This window comes from Vigna umbellata, chromosome 4 (genome assembly GCF_029865625.1).
Source record: "Vigna umbellata cultivar VRB3 chromosome 4, Vumbellata_1.0, whole genome shotgun sequence".
Lineage (NCBI taxonomy): Eukaryota > Viridiplantae > Streptophyta > Magnoliopsida > Fabales > Fabaceae > Vigna > Vigna umbellata.
The window spans coordinates 52,809,221-52,820,451 of NC_142168.1; the positions used below are offsets into that span (position 1 = coordinate 52,809,221).

Genomic DNA, 11,231 nt, shown 5'->3' on the forward strand with positions numbered 1-11,231 from the left:
GGCTATGGAAAAGAAAAACTTACCAGTTCAAAACTCGAAACTGTTTGGTTCAAACTGAAGCTCTGGATGCCGGGATTGCTTCTACGGTGCCTGAATGGAGATCGGAGTAGAGAAATGGTGAGTTTTGGTAGAGATAAGGGAGAGCCTTTTATAGAGAAGGAGGAGAAATGAAAGATCAGAGTTTTGGAGAAGAAGAGTGCATGCAGAGAGTGTGACGCGAATTTTAGAAAAATCAGTTTTGATTTCTGCAGAGACTTTTGTGAATCTAACGTTTTGATTGAATTGTTTCAGATTATTGATGTCTAGTAGAACGTGCTAAAGCTCCAAGAATCCATCAAGAAAGACCGAGGTGTTCATTCTTTGGTGATTGCTTGACGAACAAGAATCTGTGCGCATTGACTGATTGATCAACCTGCACTTGAGGTGTAACACCCAAATATTTTAAAGGGTATTACTGATAGTAGAGACTAAATTAATTCGATATCTCATATAAACAATCAAACTTTATTTCAATTACTCCAAAGTACAATACCAAACTTACAAACTTTAAACAATATAGTCTTCACCGTTGACATTTCAACTTTTAAATTTTACACAACATAATCTTCCCAATACAAATTTATTCTTTTTACAAAAATCCATGAAAGGTTTTCCCCGCATCTCTCTCATCTCTAAGCTTTTTCAACCACATCTGCAACATTATCTAATCACATATAACATGAGTTATATGATCATAGCATAAACAAATAAGGGTAAGCCAACCATATCAAATCAATCATTAAACTTGTAATAAGAATAGTTTAATCATTTATTTCTACAATTACTCAAATATCATTACCCCGATGTCATTAATTCATCATTATCAAAATCATCTTCCTCAATTTCATAAACCTTACAATTTATACTATGCTTACTCACGAAGCCTTATGGTCAGACCGCTCTCTGCCTGCTTCCTTAAGCCTCACCTGTATACTATGTCTTACTCTCTGAAGCCTTATGGTCAGACCGCTCTCTGCCTGCTTCTATAAAACTTATGAACCACATATTTATGTCAAAGCCTTATGGTCAGACCACTTGCTGCCTGCTTTCATTAACCTCAGGTGTTACTTTGTTCATACCAAGCTCTCATGGTATAACCGAACATACTACTTCCCGTAGGAAACATCATTTCATAAGCAATAATTTCTTATATCCACTCCAACATTTCATCACATCAACATTTCATACTCTCTTATCCACTCCAACATTTCATCAAATCAACAATTCATAACCTCTTCTCCACATAACTCAATCATGTTCATTCTCTAATCATAATTTGACAATAACCTATTTTGGTGTCAATAAATTAAACATATCGCCAGCTATCATACTTCATATTATAAACTCATTTTTTACCATAACGAGTATAACTCAACATATTTTCACCAATTAAAGATTCATAGATCAGCCAAAACATTTCATCATATCTTAGCCACTACGTATTAAAGTCTGAGCTCAATGTAACGATAAATAAAATATATATGAAGTTTTTACCATGATAACTTTATGCATCTCCAATTAACTTATTTTATTTTAATTTCATCCTATTAGAGATCTTTCTTTACCCCAATTGGTCACCGGAGAGGACCCAGATGTCTGAACGCATCAAACTCACCTTCGACGCCAACACATATGACTAGTCACAACTGACTGGACCAGGCCAGGGCTGCTCTATGATCAGGGATGTGCCAACTCAGGTTTTTTAAGGTTCCTCTATCCTACCAACAAAGGGAGGCCTTCAATAATTAACAATTTATTTATTTAAATTATCTACCTTGTTCGCTTATGCTCTAAATCTAAAATGCCTAATTTTAATATTTTTACTTCCTCTTACAACAACCTCAAATAGTATCACTACATCTATTTAATACTCATATACAAGTTATTACAGAATCCTTACTCCAGACCTTCCAACAAGATCAATTTCAGCCAAGAAACTCATTCATGATAGAATTCATACAAGATAATTATAAACAATTACCCATAATAAGATATTACTATAAATGGTCATAGAAGAATACAATATTTGACAATCATAAGAATAATCTTAATATAAAAATTCATGGGAAACAAGAAGTTGAATCTGGCAGAGCCGGTTAGACAACTTCTAATCCATCCCAAAATACAATATAATTAAATAACAAGAACAATACATGTCTGGGGAAATAAGAAGTTGAATCTGGCAGAGCCGGTTAGACAACTTCTAATCCTTCCAAAAATGCAATAAAATAAATAAGTAAAGCAATAAATAGTTTGGGGAAACAAGAAGTTGAATCTGGCAGAGCCGGTTAGACAACTTCTAATCCTTCCAAAAGTGCAATAAAATAAATAACTGAAGCAATAGAAAGTTTGGGGAAACAAGAAATTGAATCTGGCAGAGCCGGTTAGACAATTTCTAATCCTTCCAAAATACAATAAAATTAAATAAGGAAAACAATAGAATGTTTGGGGAAACAAGAAATTGAATCTGGCAGAGCCGGTTAGACAATTTCTAATCCTTCCAAAATACAAAAAAATAAACAACTGATAACATACAAGTGGCATAACATAATCAACATTACATTTTACAACTATCACACTTGGATATCAACACAAAGTATACTCTCATTTAAAATTTAAGATCATACAGAAACAAAATACTCCATATTCAAGATATAAGATCAGAAAAAACAAAATATAGCATATCCAAGACTCAAGATAATACAAAAGGAAATACTCAAAGTTAGCTCCCCTTACCTCTATTACAGACTTAATCCCCTCGTCCTCTGAAAACTTCCAGAATATCCCCTTTGAAATTCTTCCCACTCTCTTCTCTCAAAAATTTTCTAAGTTCTTTGGTGTAAATTTTCAGCCTCCCCCCCTTGGCTATTTATAGCAAAAAAAAATTTACTATTCATTTTTACTATTCATTTTAACTATTCATTTTTTTATTCATTTTACTATTACAAAAATAATTTTTTATTTGCAATTTGATAAATTCTGATCTCAAAGCTACGTGGAACACTTATCCTTTCCAAAAATATTTTTTTTTTTTTTTTACTATTCACTTTTTACTATTCACCTTTTACTATTCACAATTTACTATTCACTTTTTTTTTTTTTTTTTATCTAGTATTTAACTTACAAATATTTTTCAAGGATCTTACAATCTCCCCAACAACAATTATTTTCGCCCTCGAAAATTATTTATTTAAACAAAGACTATCTAACAAAAGATTACTTACAAAAGAGATATGGATATTCCTTTATCATAAATTCTTCCAATTCCCAAGTCATTTCCTGTGTGTCTTCATTCCAAAGTACTTTTACTGTGCGAATATCTTTCCCTCTTAGCTTTTTCATTTGAACATCTAGTATACGCACTGGTCCAACTTCCATTGTTAAATTTTCCTTGACCTGAATTTCATCAACTTCTAACACATGCTTTGGATCTGGAATATACTTCCTTAGTTGGGATACATGAAAAACGTTATGCAAATTTGCCAATCCAGGTGGTAATGCTACCTCATAAGCCACTGGCCCAATCTTTTTGAGAATCTGATACGGTCCGAGAAATTTTGGTGTCAGTTTCCTCATCTTGATAGCTCTCCCGACTCCTGTAGTTGGTGTTACTCGTAAGAATACATGATCTCCTTCTTCAAATTCTAACGGTCTTCTTCTTTTGTCGGCATATGACTTTTGTCTACTTTGAGTTGCTTTCATCCGATCTTGGATTAATTTTATTTTTTCTGTGGTTCGCTGTAATAGCTCGGGTCCCACTGTTAGTGCTTCCCCATCTTGAAACCAACACAACGGGGTTCTACATCTTCTTCCATATAAAGCTTCATATGGTGGCATACCAATACTGGAATGATAACTGTTGTTGTAAGTAAATTCTACTAATGGTAGTATCTCATTCCAACTTCCAAGATGATCTAATACACAAGTTCTTAGCAAATCCTCCAAAGACTGAATAGTCCTTTCTGTTTGACCATCAGTCTGAGGGTGATAAGCCGAACTCATCCTCAACTGCGTTCCCAGAGCCTTCTGTAGCGTCTGCCAAAACCTTGAAGTAAACCTTGGATCTCTGTCTGACACAATGCTTGTAGGTATTCCATGCAACCTCACTACTTCCCTGATGTATAACTCCGTCAGCTTTTCTAGAGACATACGTTGATTAATGGGCAAAAAGTGAGCGCTCTTGGTTAGTCTATCAACGATAACCCAGATAGAATCGTGACCTTTTGATGATTTTGGTAAATGTGTTACAAAGTCCATCGAGATACTGTCCCACTTCCATTGAGGAATGTCTAACTGTCGTAACATCCCTCCCGGTTTTTGATGCTCCACTTTTGCCTTCTGACACACCAAGCAGGCTGCTACAAACTCGGCCACATCCCTCTTCATTCCATTCCACCAAAATGACTCTTTCAGGTCTTTATACATCTTAGTCATACCTGGATGTATGCTAAGACGACTTTTATGGCCTTCGTCTAAAATTAAATGTTTTAATTCACTCTTTGCAGGTATACACACTCTGTTCTTAAATCGAAGGATGCCATCTTTACTTAGAACGAAGTCCTTAACTTGATCGGTGTCCAACAACCTGATCTTTTGCTGCAACTCTTGATCCATCGACTGCTCAACCTTCACTTGTTCTAAGAAGTCACTAGTGATTACTAAATGACCACACCATATATGATCTGGGGTTAACTGCAACCCCAAGTTCATATCACGTAACTTTTCTAACAGTTCTAATTCCTTCACCATCATTGTTGTTATCTGAGCTTGTCTCCTACTCAATGCATCTGCCACCACATTGGCTTTTCCTGGGTGATATAAAAGCTCGAAATCATAGTCCTTCATATATTCCATCCATCTTCTTTGTCGCATGTTCAGCTCCTTTTGATCGAACAAATACTTTAGACTCTTATGGTCACTAAAAACTTGGAAACTTGCCCCATAGAGGTAGTGTCTCCATGTCTTTAATGCAAATACTACTGCTGCAAGTTCTATGTCATGCGTTGGGTAGTTCTTCTCATGCGCCTTTAGCTGCCTAGATGCATAAGCTACAGGTCTCCTTTCTTGCATTAGGACGCACCCCAATCCTTGATATGACGCATCGCAGTACACCTCAAAAGATTTGCTAGAGTCTGGAATGATTAATACTGGTGCTGACGTTAGTCGTTGCTTCATATCCTCAAAACTGGCTTCGCACTTGTCAGTCCACAGAAATGGTTGATCTTTACGAGTTAACTGAGTTAGAGGACCTACAATCTTGGAAAACCCTTCAACAAAACGTCGGTAATAACCGGCTAATCCTACAAAACTTCGTACTTCAGTTACAGTTTTCGGCCGCTCCCACTTTAGCACAGCTTCCACCTTTGCTGGATCCACTGAGATTCCTTGAGCAGAAATCACATGACCCAAAAATTGTACTTTCTCTATCCAGAACTCACACTTTGACAGTTTCCCATACAGTTGATGTTTTCTTAAAATTTCCAACGCCACCCTCAAGTGTTCTGCATGCTTTCCTTATTCTCTGAATAGATAAGAATATCGTCTATAAATACTACCACGAACTTATCTAAACATGACCGAAATATTCTGTTCATGTAGTCCATAAAAATCGCTGGAGCATTCGTCACGCCAAACGGCATTACCACGTACTCAAAGTGTCCGTAGCGAGATCTGAAAGCCGTCTTTTGCACATCTTCCGTCTTGACCAGAATCTGATGGTACCCAGATCTGAGATCAATTTTTGAAAACACCTCTGCTCCTCTCAACTGATCTAATAGATCATCGATTCTTGGCAAAGGATATTTGTTCTTTATTGTAACCTTGTTCAGCTGTCGATAATCCACGCACAACCTTGAACTTCCATCCTTCTTCTTCACCAGCAATACCGGAGCTCCCCATGGAGACACACTTGGACGGATAAACTTCTTCTCCAGCAGATCTTCGATTTGCTTTTTCAACTCTACTAGTTCGGCAGGAGCCATTCTGTATGGAGCCATAGAAACTGGGCCAGCTCCAGGCATTAGATCTATTGTGAAATCGATCTCTCGACTAGGTGGTAAACCTGGTACTTCTTCTGGAAAAACATCAACATATTCTTCTACCACAGGTATTCCGATGATTTGTTCTTCAGTATTCTCTCTTTTCTCCTGAGCTAACACCACAAAGCAGGTAGCTCCATCTTTGATATCCTTCGCAACGACTCGAGTTGAGCTTAGTTCTAAATCGTTCAAATTTAGAAACTCTATCTTTTGTTTCCCACAGTCAATAAGAACGTGATTGGCAGTCAACCAATCCATTCCCAAAATAATGTCTAGATTTTGAAGGGGTAAGCAGATCAAGTTCACTTTGAACTTGCGTCCTGCAATTTGGATCGGGCATCCGACACAGACTGAACTGGTCGTAACTGGTCCCGATGCTGGTGTAGAAACTACTAATTCACACCCTAGATCAAGCATCGGTAATCCGAGTCTTTCTAAACATGCTAGGGATATAAAGGAGTGTGTGGCTCCAGAGTCAAACAAAACATATACGCATTCTCCTAACAACATACAGGTGTGTAAGATTAATGTACCTGGCTTAGTAGCCTCTTCTGCAGACATTGCGAATACTCTCCCTGTTGCCCGGGGCTTTACTTCAGCAGAATCTTGTTGTTGTGGTTCTCCCACCTTCTTTTTCTTTGGACAAACATTAGCAAAGTGTCCCGGATCATTGCAGATGAAACATCTCTTCCCTTCAACTTTTTCCCCAATAAGTTTAGGGCAGGTCACGTCTGAAATGTGCTCCTCCACACTCAAAACACTTCATTGTTCCTCGATATGATAATTGTGGTTTTTCATAAGGTTTTTTGTTGAATTTCATTGAAGATTCTCCCTTGGCAAGTCTGGAAACTCTACTTGGATCAAACTCCAATAATTCTATCATTCTGGCTTTCTCTACCAATGCTGGAAACTCTTGTATTTCCAATGGCATAAGTACCTTCTTCAGTTCATGCCTTAGTCCTCCCTCGAATTTTCGACATCTCCATTCTTCTGTGATATTCTGAGTATAAAACCTCGAGAGATAATTAAATTTTACTACGTACTCTTGTACTGATAACCTCCTTTGTTGTAAGGTCAGGAACTCCGCCTCCCTTGCAAATTTTGCACTTTGGAAAATATTTTTCCAAGAACCTTATCTTAAAGTTCTCCCAATTCACAGCCTCACCACGAACCGTCATCAACTGTTGCATACTTTCCCACCAATATTCAGCCTCCCCCACCAAAAGAAATGATGCATAAGTTAATTTTTGTTCTTCTGAGCAAGTTATTACCCGAAAAATCTTCTCGTTCTGCCTTAGCCAAGAGTCAGCCTCATCCGGAGTAGCCTCCCCATTAAATTTAGTTGGATCATGCCTTAAGAAGTCATTCAAACTAGAATGATTTTGAGGTACTTGATCAACTTGTTGTTGCTGCATCTTTGTCGAGTTTAAATGATTTCTTCAAAAAGATAACAATACAATTTAGCATATGATATCAATTTCCTCCAATAGTCGTTTTCATCATAACAATTAATAGTTTTACTAAGAATAATAATTTCACTCCCCATAGTCCCAAAATACTTTCGAAAACCATTGCTCTGATACCATAATGTAACACCCAAATATTTTAAAGGGTATTACTGATAGTAGAGACTAAATTAATTCGATATCTCATATAAACAATCAAACTTTATTTCAATTACTCCAAAGTACAATACCAAACTTACAAACTTTAAACAATATAGTCTTCACCGTTGACATTTCAACTTTTAAATTTTACACAACATAATCTTCCCAATACAAATTTATTCTTTTTACAAAAATCCATGAAAGGTTTTCCCCGCATCTCTCTCATCTCTAAGCTTTTTCAACCACATCTGCAACATTATCTAATCACATATAACATGAGTTATATGATCATAGCATAAACAAATAAGGGTAAGCCAACCATATCAAATCAATCATTAAACTTGTAATAAGAATAGTTTAATCATTTATTTCTACAATTACTCAAATATCATTACCCCGATGTCATTAATTCATCATTATCAAAATCATCTTCCTCAATTTCATAAACCTTACAATTTATACTATGCTTACTCACGAAGCCTTATGGTCAGACCGCTCTCTGCCTGCTTCCTTAAGCCTCACCTGTATACTATGTCTTACTCTCTGAAGCCTTATGGTCAGACCGCTCTCTGCCTGCTTCTATAAAACTTATGAACCACATATTTATGTCAAAGCCTTATGGTCAGACCACTTGCTGCCTGCTTTCATTAACCTCAGGTGTTACTTTGTTCATACCAAGCTCTCATGGTATAACCGAACATACTACTTCCCGTAGGAAACATCATTTCATAAGCAATAATTTCTTATATCCACTCCAACATTTCATCACATCAACATTTCATACTCTCTTATCCACTCCAACATTTCATCAAATCAACAATTCATAACCTCTTCTCCACATAACTCAATCATGTTCATTCTCTAATCATAATTTGACAATAACCTATTTTGGTGTCAATAAATTAAACATATCGCCAGCTATCATACTTCATATTATAAACTCATTTTTGACCATAACGAGTATAACTCAACATATTTTCACCAATTAAAGATTCATAGATCAGCCAAAACATTTCATCATATCTTAGCCACTACGTATTAAAGTCTGAGCTCAATGTAACGATAAATAAAATATATATGAAGTTTTTACCATGATAACTTTATGCATCTCCAATTAACTTATTTTATTTTAATTTCATCCTATTAGAGATCTTTCTTTACCCCAATTGGTCACCGGAGAGGACCCAGATGTCTGAACGCATCAAACTCACCTTCGACGCCAACACATATGACTAGTCACAACTGACTGGACCAGGCCAGGGCTGCTCTATGATCAGGGATGTGCCAACTCAGGTTTTTTAAGGTTCCTCTATCCTACCAACAAAGGGAGGCCTTCAATAATTAACAATTTATTTATTTAAATTATCTACCTTGTTCGCTTATGCTCTAAATCTAAAATGCCTAATTTTAATATTTTTACTTCCTCTTACAACAACCTCAAATAGTATCACTACATCTATTTAATACTCATATACAAGTTATTACAGAATCCTTACTCCAGACCTTCCAACAAGATCAATTTCAGCCAAGAAACTCATTCATGATAGAATTCATACAAGATAATTATAAACAATTACCCATAATAAGATATTACTATAAATGGTCATAGAAGAATACAATATTTGACAATCATAAGAATAATCTTAATATAAAAATTCATGGGAAACAAGAAGTTGAATCTGGCAGAGCCGGTTAGACAACTTCTAATCCATCCCAAAATACAATATAATTAAATAACAAGAACAATACATGTCTGGGGAAATAAGAAGTTGAATCTGGCAGAGCCGGTTAGACAACTTCTAATCCTTCCAAAAATGCAATAAAATAAATAAGTAAAGCAATAAATAGTTTGGGGAAACAAGAAGTTGAATCTGGCAGAGCCGGTTAGACAACTTCTAATCCTTCCAAAAGTGCAATAAAATAAATAACTGAAGCAATAGAAAGTTTGGGGAAACAAGAAATTGAATCTGGCAGAGCCGGTTAGACAATTTCTAATCCTTCCAAAATACAATAAAATTAAATAAGGAAAACAATAGAATGTTTGGGGAAACAAGAAATTGAATCTGGCAGAGCCGGTTAGACAATTTCTAATCCTTCCAAAATACAAAAAAATAAACAACTGATAACATACAAGTGGCATAACATAATCAACATTACATTTTACAACTATCACACTTGGATATCAACACAAAGTATACTCTCATTTAAAATTTAAGATCATACAGAAACAAAATACTCCATATTCAAGATATAAGATCAGAAAAAACAAAATATAGCATATCCAAGACTCAAGATAATACAAAAGGAAATACTCAAAGTTAGCTCCCCTTACCTCTATTACAGACTTAATCCCCTCGTCCTCTGAAAACTTCCAGAATATCCCCTTTGAAATTCTTCCCACTCTCTTCTCTCAAAAATTTTCTAAGTTCTTTGGTGTAAATTTTCAGCCTCCCCCCCTTGGCTATTTATAGCAAAAAAAAATTTACTATTCATTTTTACTATTCATTTTAACTATTCATTTTTTTATTCATTTTACTATTACAAAAATAATTTTTTATTTGCAATTTGATAAATTCTGATCTCAAAGCTACGTGGAACACTTATCCTTTCCAAAAATATTTTTTTTTTTTTTTTACTATTCACTTTTTACTATTCACCTTTTACTATTCACAATTTACTATTCACTTTTTTTTTTTTTTTTTTTTTTATCTAGTATTTAACTTACAAATATTTTTCAAGGATCTTACATGAGGTGTCTGATACGTGATCAACTTCTTCTCTCAATCTTGCGAAGATTGTGGTTGCCCTGTTGTGACTACAGGAAGAGAACGTGTGGCGTTCTAGACTTTGAGGATTGTTCAAAGTGATTAAAGACTGTAGGAGAGGGGACATCTTGTTGTTGTTCTTTGTTTGTATACGCCTATATTTTGATTAGAGGGTTAGAGAGGTGTTTTATATTTTGACGTGGAGGTCGCTATAAAAGCCTTGTTGTAAAAAGCTTGATCATTATAGTGCATTTGCTTCCTGGGATTGGAAGGACACTGGATGTAGGCAATTTGGCCGAACCAGTATAAAAACCTGCGTTTGAATTCTCTATCCCTGCACTTTTATTTTCAAAGTCGACTTTACTTTTCACGTAGTCAACTATTTCCCCTGCACTTAAAAAATCTTATTCCTTGCAATTCAAGAAACTTTTGAAAGATCATCCTTTTGTGAAAAAGATTTTTAAAAGACTCAGATTTTTGTGTTTCACCAATTCACTCCCCCTCTTGGTATTGAAACTATGTCATTCTATTTTCAACAATATTAAAAGAAAATTTTAAAAAATAGGAACCTGGGAGCGTGGAAGTCGGTCAACAATGAAGAATTTTCGTGCTTTAGAAGCTAATACCTCACCACAAGAATACAATAGGCATCGGTTTTGTGTAAACTGAGGTCTATGCGAGTTTAAAAGAAAATTTTGTAGCAAAAATTACAAGCAAATTTCAAAGCGATCTTTAGCTAGATGTACCTAGGTTTTAACCCTTAGTTGGTCCTCAATTTTGTA

At 35.5% G+C, this 11,231-nt stretch overlaps 2 long non-coding RNA genes across 2 annotated transcripts; both read right to left on the reverse strand.

The window, feature by feature from the left end:
- Window positions 1–483: 483 nt before the first annotated feature.
- LOC148200586 (uncharacterized) lies at window positions 484–2,863 on the reverse strand. Its single transcript, XR_015785798.1, has 2 exons — window positions 2,776–2,863; window positions 484–703 (listed from the first exon to the last, which is right to left on the reverse strand). It is a non-coding gene; the product is annotated as an uncharacterized LOC148200586 (long non-coding RNA).
- Window positions 2,864–7,724: 4,861 nt separating this feature from the next.
- On the reverse strand, window positions 7,725–10,104 carry LOC148200587 (uncharacterized). Its single transcript, XR_015785684.1, has 2 exons — window positions 10,017–10,104; window positions 7,725–7,944 (listed from the first exon to the last, which is right to left on the reverse strand). It is a non-coding gene; the product is annotated as an uncharacterized LOC148200587 (long non-coding RNA).
- Window positions 10,105–11,231: the final 1,127 nt, after the last annotated feature.